General features: G+C 40.4%; 1 non-coding gene across 1 annotated transcript; it reads right to left on the bottom strand.

The window, feature by feature from the left end:
• Nucleotides 1-1568: 1568 nt before the first annotated feature.
• LOC112627247 lies at nucleotides 1569-1700 on the bottom strand. Its single transcript, XR_003120095.1, has one exon. It is a non-coding gene; the product is annotated as a small nucleolar RNA SNORA63 (small nucleolar RNA).
• Nucleotides 1701-10110: the final 8410 nt, after the last annotated feature.

Genomic DNA, 10110 nt, shown 5'->3' with positions numbered 1-10110 from the left:
ACTTGTCACTTTAACAACACCCTATTTGTTAAAAGCAAGTCATTAAGTAATGCCACACTTAAAGGGAGAGGGAATTGGCTCCATCTTTTGAAAGGAGGACTATAAAAGAACTTGTGGACATATTTAAAAACCACCACAGTTCTTCCTCTGGCCACAAATTATTTATATTACCTCGACATGAAAAATACCATAAACTCTTCCTACTGGTCCCCCTCCCCAAAACTCACATCCATTTATGTTATCAGCTCAAAATCCAGGATGTTGGCTTCAAAATCAGGTCCAAGTGTGGATGAAGTTCTTTGGTTGTAGTGCCTTAAGTACAGCTTTACTACACCATTCCTCTCAATCTAAAGACACATGAACTGAAGAAACAGGTTATCTATTCCTCCATAGGCAACCTACAATGGTGGGTAAGCCTAGCATAGCCACAGTAGACAATCTTATTTAAAAAGGCTTTTAAAAGGAAAAATGGAAGATAGAGAGAAGTAATCAGTCCATAGTAATTCTTTCCTTATTTTTATTTCACTAGCTTGAGTGGTACAAGTGGTTTTTGGTTACATGGATAAATGTATTGTAATAAAGTCTAGGATTTTAGTGCATCCATCGTCTGGGTAGAGTACATTGTACCTAATAGGTAGTGTTTCATCCTGCATCGTCTTCCTTTCTGAGTCTCCGATGTCCATTATACCAGCCTGCATGTCTTTGTGTACCCATAGCTTAGTTTCTACTTATAAGCGAGAACACACAGTATTTGGTTTTTGATTCTTGAGTTAATTTGCTTAGAAAAATGACCTCCAGTTTCACCCAAGTTGCTGCAAGACATGATTTTTTTCTTTATTATGACTGAGTAGTATTCCATGGTTTATCTATGCCACATTTTCATTATCCATTCATCAGTTTATGGGCACTTAGCTTGATTCCATATCTTTGCTTTGTGAATTGTGCTGCAATAAACATCCACATACAGGTGCCTTTTTGATATAGTGACTTCTTTTCTCTTGAGTAGATATCCAGTCGTGGGATTGCTGGATTGGATGGAAGATCTATTTTTAGTTCCTTGAGAAATCTCCATACTGTTTTCCATAGAGGCTGTATTAATTTATGTTCCCAGGAGCAGACTGTAAGCATTAATTTTTTTTTTTTTTTTTTTTTTTTTTTTTAGATATGTCCTTGTCCTTCTATACTTAGCTTGTTGAGGGCCTTTTTTTTTTCTTTTTCTTTTTTTTTTTTTTAAGACAGAATCTTGCTCTGTTGCCCAGGCTGGAGTGCAGTGGCGCAATCTCGGCTCACAGCAAGCTCCGTCTCCCGCGTTCATTCCATTCTCCTGCCTCAGCTTCCCAAGTAGCTGGGACTACAGGCATGCGCCACCACGCCTGGCTAATTTTTTGTATTTTTAGTAGAGATGGGGTTTCACCGTGTTAGCCAGGATGGTCTCGATTTCCTGACCTTGTGATCTGCCTGCCTCGGCCTCCTAAAGTGCTGGGATTACAGGCATGAGCCACTGCGCCTGGCCAAGGGCTTTTATCATAAAGGGATGCTGGTGTTTTTAAAAATTTATTCCTTTCAACATGAATGAAACCAAGTATCCCTGGCTGCTACAGCAGATAGCAGACATGTATAGTTAAGAAAAAAACTTTATTTTAAGCAGGGGAAATGGCAACACAGCACTTAACAGCTATATTCTCGTCTGAATCCTGCTTGAGATGCTGGATTTTATCAGATGCTTTTTCCGTGTCTATTGAGATGATCATATGATTTTTATTTTAATTTTCTTGATGTGACGAAACACATTTATTGATTTGCATATGTTGAAACATCCCTGCATCCCTGGGATGAAACTCACTTGATCACAGTGAATTTTTTTTTTTTTTTTTTTTAATGTGCCGTTAGATTTGGTTTGCTAGCATTTTGTTGAGAATTTTTTGCATCTGTATTTATCATGGATATTGGCCAGTAGTTTTCTTTCTTCTGTGCTTTCCTGGCTCTGGTATCAGGGTAATACTGGCTTCATAGAATGAGTTAGGGAGGATTCCCTCCTTCTCAATCTTTTGGAATAGTGTCAGTAGAACTGGTACTAATTATTTGAATGTTTGGTAGAATTTGGCTGTGAATCCGTCTGGCCCTAGGCTTTTCTTTGTTGGCAGTTATTAAAATTACTCATTCAGTTTCACCGCTTGTCATTGCTCTGTTTGGGATTTATATTTCTTTCTGATTCAAGCTAGGGGAGTTGTATATTTTCAGGAATTTATCCATTTCCTCTAGATTTTCTAGTTTGTGTTCATAGAGGTGTTCATACTAGTCTCGAATGATCTTTTGTCTTTCTGTAGTGTCAGCTGTATTGTTTCCATTTTCATTTGTAATTAAGCTTATTTGAATCTTCTTTCGTCTTTTCTTGGTGAATCTAGGTAGTGATCTATCAATTTTGTTTATCTTTTCAAACAACCAGCCTTTTGCTTCATTAATCTTTCGCATTTTTTGGTTTCAGTTTCATTTAGTTCTGCTCTGATCTTTGTTATTTCTTTTCTTCTGCTTAACTTTCCTCTGGAAAGTTTTAATGTGATCTTTTTGGGTTGTTATAGAACCCTGTTTTTTCATATCGCCTGGATTATTTTTCTGGTTCTTTTTCATTCAGGTAGGGATTATTTCTTCTAATTATTTTTGTCTTTATTTTTTATTTGACAGGCTTATTAAAATATTTTTCCCCTTGAGGATGTGACTTTAATGTTTGTGGTTTATTGTCACCTAGCTTCAGCTCTAGGTGCATTCAGTGGTGAAGACTGTATAAATTCCTTGGTTACAGAGAATCTTTTTGTAACAGCTTTCTCAGATGCTGGTTGTAGCAGCAACGTGGTGGGTATGTGGGCAGGTTCACTGTTTGCCGTGGGGCTGGAATGGCAGAGGTCTCATGAAACTTGTCTTGTTCCCTAGTGGTGTCAACTTTTTTTTTTTTTTTTTTTTTGAGACAAGGTCTTGCTGTCACCCAGGCTGGAATGCAGTGACACGATCATGGCTCATTGGAGCCTTGACTTCCCAGGCTCAAGTGATCCTCCCACCTCAGCCTTTTGAGTAGTTACTATAGGCATGCACCGCTATGCCTGGCTAATTTTTGTATTTTTTATAGAGATGGAGTTTCACCATGTTTCCCAGGTTGGTTTCTTTTGTCCCACGGGGTGTTCTCTTACTGTGGTGCACTCTGCCTAGGAGTAGCAGCCCCTGACGGCCAGACTACTGTGAATCCTGCTGCTCCTCTGGGTCTAGCCACCGAGTGGGGCTGCCACACTCCAGTCTAGTGCTAGGAATGTGCTGCGACCTGTCCTCTAGTCTCCCAGTAGCAGGTACCAGTAGCAGCCCTGAGGAGGGGTGGCAGGAGAGTGACAAAGACTCTGAAGTTTCCTTGGTTATAAATAGCCTTGCTATGTTAGTTTTCTCAAATGTCAGCTGTAGTAGTGATGTACTGGGCACATGGACAGACTCAACACCTCCTGGTTAGCCAGGGTGATGTAGGTAATGGTGATAGCTGAGGTTGTGCAAAAGTTTTCTCTTTCCTAGAGTTTGTGGTGGTGTTTCTGCAGATGTTGAAATGTCTGTGCTGGTTGGCCTTCAGCCAAGAGGTGGCACTTGCAAAAGCACCAGCTGTGGTGGTAGTGGTGGAAATTTGTGCTTGCCTTGTGTTACTCAGAGGGGATACTCTGATGCCTCAAGTGCCTCTGGTGCCTTTGGGACCATGGAACTCCAAAAACTTTCTGTCCTTTGTGTTAAGCTACCACAGTGGGTCGAGGTGCAAAAATGGGTGTGGGCTGGGTCAGGCAAGTTCGAGCTCCGGCTTTCCAAGTGAGGGCACAGACTGTAGCCACAGTGGGGATTGGAGGGCAGTTCTCTGGCTGCTGGGGTAATGTTCCAGGGAGGAGTATAGCTGCCTCTGCTCTACAGAACAGTCTGTGTGGGGAGTGAGGAGTAGCACTAAGCACCAAGCAGTAAGTCCCACTGAACTAATTGGCAAGGTGAATCTCATACCTGTAGTGTTCCACTAGCAGCAGCTAACTAGATTTATGGCAGTCTGTGCTCAGAACTCAAAACTGCCACAGAAACCTCAACTTTCAGGCCATACCCTTCTGGGTCCGCCCATGAAGTAGGGGCACCCAGCTCTGGCACCTATGGTTACAGTGCACTTCCCACTCACCCCTCAGTTCTGGCCAGTGGGATTTGTCTTCACTCAAGATTGTATCACAAATTTCAGTTAGGAGTTTCTTTCAACCGGTGACCACAGCTTGAGTTAGCTAGCAGGCTTCTGTTAAGTCCCCTGTTAAGCAGGATTAGGAATTAGTAATTCTGAAATCAAACTGGGCACAGGTTGGCAGTTCTTTTTATTTTTGTCTTTTCTTTCTATCTTTCTTTCTTTCTTTCTTTCTTTCTTTCTTTCTTTCTTTCTTTCTTTCTTTCTTTCTTTCTTTCTTTCTTTCTTTCTTTCTTTCTCTTTTTCTTTCTTTCTTTCTTTTAACATTTACTGGTTTATTATATAGGATGTTACAAAGGACACAGATGAAGAGATGTGTAGGGGCAAGGTATAGGGGAAGGGGTTTGGAGCTTTCATGCTGTGATGGTTAATACTGAGTGTTAACTTGATTGGATTGAAGGATGCAAAGTATTGATCCAGGGTGTGTCTGTGAGGGTGTTGCCAAAGGAGATTAACATTTGAGTCAGTGGACTGGGAAAGGCACACCCAGCCTTAATCTAGTGGGCACCATCTAATCAGCTGCCAGGGAATATAAAGCAGGCAGAAAAATGTGAAAAGGTGAGATTGGTCTAGGCTCCAGCCTACATCTTTCTCCCATGCTGGATGCTTCCTGCCCTAGAACATCAGAGTCCAAGTTCTTCAGTTTTGAGAATTGAATTGGCTCTCCTTGCTCCTCAAGCTTGTAGACAGCCTATTGTGGGACCTTGTGATCATGTAAGTTAATACTTAATAAACTCCCCTTTATATGTATTATATATATATACTATTAGTTCTGTCCCTCTAGAGATCCCTGACTAATACACATGCCCTCCTTGGGATGCCACCCTCTAGGAATCTCCATGTGTTCAGCTAATTGGAAGCTCCCTGAACCCAGTCTTTCCTCTTGGGTTTTTGGGAAGTTTCATGACCTCAGCATTCCTTCCTCCTGGGGTATAGAGCAGGACCATTTCTGGAGAGGGTCTTAAGACCCACAGTGAGAAAGGGGAGGGTGTGGAAGGGTAGAGTCCTGCCTTGGGTCAGGTGAAAGGAGGGCAGGAGGAGGTCAGAGAGATTCTGTTTCATGAAGCCTGCCTCTGAGGCCTGACACTCCCAACATTATAACAAAAGACAGTAGCAAGGGCTGTGAGAGTTATTAGCCAGGAACCATGTATATACATGTATGAAACATATATACATATGGATGAAAACACAGATACATAGGTTTTCATACCTATGTATCTGTGTTTTCATCCATATGTATATATGTTTTCATCCACGGTTCCTGGCTAATAACTCTTATAGCCCCTTTTATTGTCTTTTGTTATAATGCTGGGAGTGTCAGTTCTCAGAGGCTGGCCTCATGAAACAGAATCTCTGACCTCCTCCTGAAAACATATATTTTCATATGTATATATGTTTTTCATCCATAAATGTGTGTGTGTGTGTGTATAAAATAACATCACAGGCCACTCCCTGGATTTTGACCATAGATTCTTTACATCAGAAAAATACACACAGCCATTAATAATTAGTCCAGCCCATCATATTGTACGAATGTCTCCCAGTATGAGGTCATTCAGGTTTGTAGGCTTTCTTTCAATCTTGTCAGGCTCCAAAAGGAGGAAGGATCCTTGCAAACATACAGCTTCACCTTTTCAGGCATGTGGAGAATTGAGCTTGGAGACAATGTCATCTTTTGTTCTGGGACCATTTAGAGTTATTAATGTAATATTGGATTTCCCTCAATTTATAACCCATTTATTCATTTCTTTACCCTTAACTATTATTCCTCCTTCTCCTCATTTGTCATTTATTTTTGTCCAAATCTTTTCACTTTTGGAAGGGGTGTTAGATTCGGCCACTGTGGTGGTCCAGGTTGTCGGTAGCAATGCTAGTCTAGTAAGTGCCTCCCCTCAGTCCATTCCATTCACACAGAATGGTGTTACTTAGATTTCAAACAAGTGAGCCATTTTTACCACGAGACAATAGAGCTATATCTATTCTTAACCCCAGTTTTGCCAGATGAGGTGAAGGTGCAATCTGCCTCCATCGGAGCTTCAGGAATTCTAAGTTTAAAAACACAGTGACAGTTTGTTTCTTAGAAATCCTCTCTGCTTCCAGTACTTATAGTTGCAGCCTTGGCCTGAGATCACTGCATCAAATAAGGGAGAAAAAAAATTTTTTGAGGTAACTTGGGTAGGAAAAAAAGATCATAGTTACTATACTAGTTTACTCTTCCTTTGGCAAGAATTACATAGCCATACCAACATTCTCCCTACTGGATCTTTCCCAGATCAACCAGAAAAACAGAGAAAGATCTAGTAGGGACACTTCTTTAGTCCCACTCATGTTGAGTGTGAGTACACACTTGTGAAGGCGTGTAAGCCAGTCCTTCATGCTTTCATCTCCCTCTGTTTTAGACAACCAATGTTTCAATGGCCGATTCTATTTCTCCATCAAACTATTACCCTAAAGAGGATTCTCTCTGCTTGTTGTTGGACATTATCGGTGGCACAGTGTGTTCCCTGGCCTGGGGAAAGGAAGTGGGTATCCAAATCCTTGCAGTATCTTCTGTTCCATGTGTGTGTGGTTTTTTTTTTAATGGCACAGTGAGCATTTTCGTCTTTCACTGGGCAAGCAAAGCCTACTGCAGAGTCAGCATCTATTCATGTCAAAACCAATTTGTAGCTCCTGCAGGGCTACCAGCATCAGTCTCACTTGCCAGCTATGTTCAGGGCTTTCCCACTAGGGAATCTGAATTTGGAAATTCTTGATTAGGAATCAAGCCTTGATAATAATTCTCCAGGCTCCACCTTCTACCCTTATTTTCAGCCTCTGAGCCTTTGCTGCATTTTCATGAAAGGTGGTGTGTATTTGCAGCTGAGTAGTGTGTTGCAGCTTACTTCCTGCTTTTTGAAGTTTTAGGGTAGAAAGGCCTCTTCTTATTTTGTTACTCTCTTTCACTTCAAGCTGATGGAGTCTCTGACAACATGATACATTTAAAAATATAACTATTTACAAGGCACAGAAATTATATGAAGGAAGAGATTCATTTTGCTATGGGAATGTTCCCAGATAGATAATGCCTAAGTAGCATTTTCAAGAATGAATAGAAATGCACTAGGAAAACTACCCAGAGAAGAGCAATCTAGATATAGGAAGAGCATATGCAGAAGTAAAATGGACTCAAACTATGGCATTCATACAGAGAAATACACATAGTTTGGTATTAACAGAACTAATGGCATGCCAGGACTTTGGGATTTTATCCTGTAATCCAATATTTCTCAAGATGTGGCCTACCCACCTCCTACATTCAAATCATTTGGGTACTTATTAAAACTGCAATTTCTTGGACCCTACTATAGACTTACTGAATTAAACTCTCTGGAGGAGGGACTCAGGGGTCCCCGAGTTTTAAGATTAGTTGCCTTCCTTATACGAAAATTAATTCAAGATGGATTAGAGACTTAAATGTTAGACCTAAAACCATAAAAACCCTAGAAGAAAACCTAGGTAATACCATTCAGGACATAGGCATGGGTAAGGACTTCATGTCTAAAACACCAAAAGCAACGGCAACAAAAGCCAAAATTGACAAATGGGATCTAGTTAAAGAGCTTCTGCACAGCAAAAGAAACTACCATCAGAGTGAACAGGCAACCTACAGAATGGGAGAAAATTTTTGCAATCTACTCATCTGACAAAGGGCTAATATCCAGAACCTGCAAAGAACTCAATCAAATTTACAAGAAAAAAACAACACCATCAAAAAGTGGGCAAAGGATATGAACAGACACTTCTCAAAAGAAGACATTCATACAGTCAACAGACACATGAAAAAATGCTCATCATCACTCACCATCAGAGATATGCAAATCAAAACCACAATGAGATAGCATCTCACACCAGTTAGATTGGCAATCATTGAAAAATCAGGAAACAACAGGTGCTGGAGAGGATGTGGAGAAATAGGAACACTTTTACACTGTTGGTGGGACTGTAAACTAGTTCAACCATTGTGGAAAACAGTGTGGCGATTCCTCAAGGATCTAGAACTAGAAATACCGTTTGACCCAGCCATCCCATTACTGGGTATATACCCAAAGAATTTTAAGTAATGCTGCTATAAAGACACATGCACACGTATGTTTATTGCGGCACTATTCACAATAGCAAAGACTTGAAATCAACCCAGATGTCCTTCAGTGACAGACTGGATTAAGAAAATGTGGCACATATACACCATGGAATACTATGCAGCCATAAAAAAGGATGAGTTTTTGTCCTTTGCAGGGACATGGATGCAGCTGGAAACCATCATTCTCAGCAAACTGTCGCAGGAACAGAAAACCAAATACCCCATGTTCTCACTCATAGGTGGGAATTGAACAATGAGATCACATGGACACAGGGTGGGTAACATCACACACCAGGTCCTATTGTGGGGAGGGGGTAGAGGGGAGGGATAGAGTTAGGAGATATACCTAATGTAAATGACAAGTTAATGGGTGCAGCAAACCAACATGGCACATGTATACATATGTAACAAACCTGCACATTGTGCACATGTACCCTAGAACTTAAAGTATTAAAAAAAAAAAAAAAAAAGATGAGTTGCCCTATGCCATGCATGTTAGAAGGTTTTCAGTAGTAGCTAGGTACCACAGCAAGATTTACATTTCAGATCAATTACTTTGGGATCTGTGTGGAGGATTGCAAAATGATCAGAAGAAAGATCAGTATGCAGGCTTTGCAGTAGTCCAAGTAGAGAAATTAAAGGCCTATGGAGATGAAAAATAAATTAAATAGTTTTAAAGATAATGAAGGTAAACAAAATAGTATGATACAATGGGGGTTTTATATATTAGTATATCATATAAATATATAAAATTTAAAATGCATGAGTGTGTAAAGTTTTGTGGGTACACACTGGAGACAGAAAATAATACCACTAGTCAGGGAAATGAGAGGTAGGGCAGAGTGGGAGTGATATTTGAACTGAGACTTGAAGCATGAATACGATTTCATAGAACAAAGAAAGGAATTTACGTGTAACGAACAACATGTACAAGGCAAAGTGAGAAGCTGATGTGCTTTAGAATAATAGGAAGTTGGGTTGGACTTGAGTATAGTTGTTTAAGTGTAAATGATGAAACTTAGAGCAGAAAAGACATGTTAAGGCCTCACTAGAAAGTGGTTAGCTGCTCCTCAAGCTATTACCTCCTCTTCCTCAGCACACACATTTCCCAGCCTCCCTTGCAGTTAAGTGAAACCATGTGATTGAGTTCTCAGAATTGCAATGTATGCAGAAGTAATCTACACCATTCTCAATCTGGCCCATACAAATCTCCTATAAACTAAACTCCATCTCACTGAAACTATGTATATCAACTTTAGAGCCACTTGTTGAGGACAGCAAAGCCACAGGTTGAACAGACCTGAGTTCTGAATCAACTGTTGGACCATAGGTGCCTGCTGATGAGGCCCACCTATTCAGGATTTAATATAAGCGAGAAATATACTCCTATTGATTTTGAGCCATGGCATATGCATGCCATGCAAAGGAATTTAGGCATTATCTTACAGGCAAACAGGAGTCAAAGTCAACAGAGATTTCAAATAAAGGGTGACATGATCTGGTTTACTTTAGGAGAAAATTATTTTCAGTATATATTAAAGAGAAGTCTCAACGATAATGTGAGAGTCTTCCGCAAACATCCAAAAGCTGTCTTGTGAATGGGGGGATTAACTCCACTAGGGCCAGAGTACAGACCAAACACCACAAGCATAAGTGAAATTTACAGGTGAAATGAGTTCAGCTCAATCAAGAAGGAAGAAGTTTCTAGAAGTCAGAGCTGGTTCTATAGAGATTTTTTCTATGAGCTTCTTCTCCC

The sequence above is a fragment of the Theropithecus gelada genome, chromosome 6, assembly GCF_003255815.1.
Source record: "Theropithecus gelada isolate Dixy chromosome 6, Tgel_1.0, whole genome shotgun sequence".
NCBI lineage: Eukaryota > Metazoa > Chordata > Mammalia > Primates > Cercopithecidae > Theropithecus > Theropithecus gelada.
This window is presented reverse-complemented; position numbering and strand designations above follow the sequence as displayed.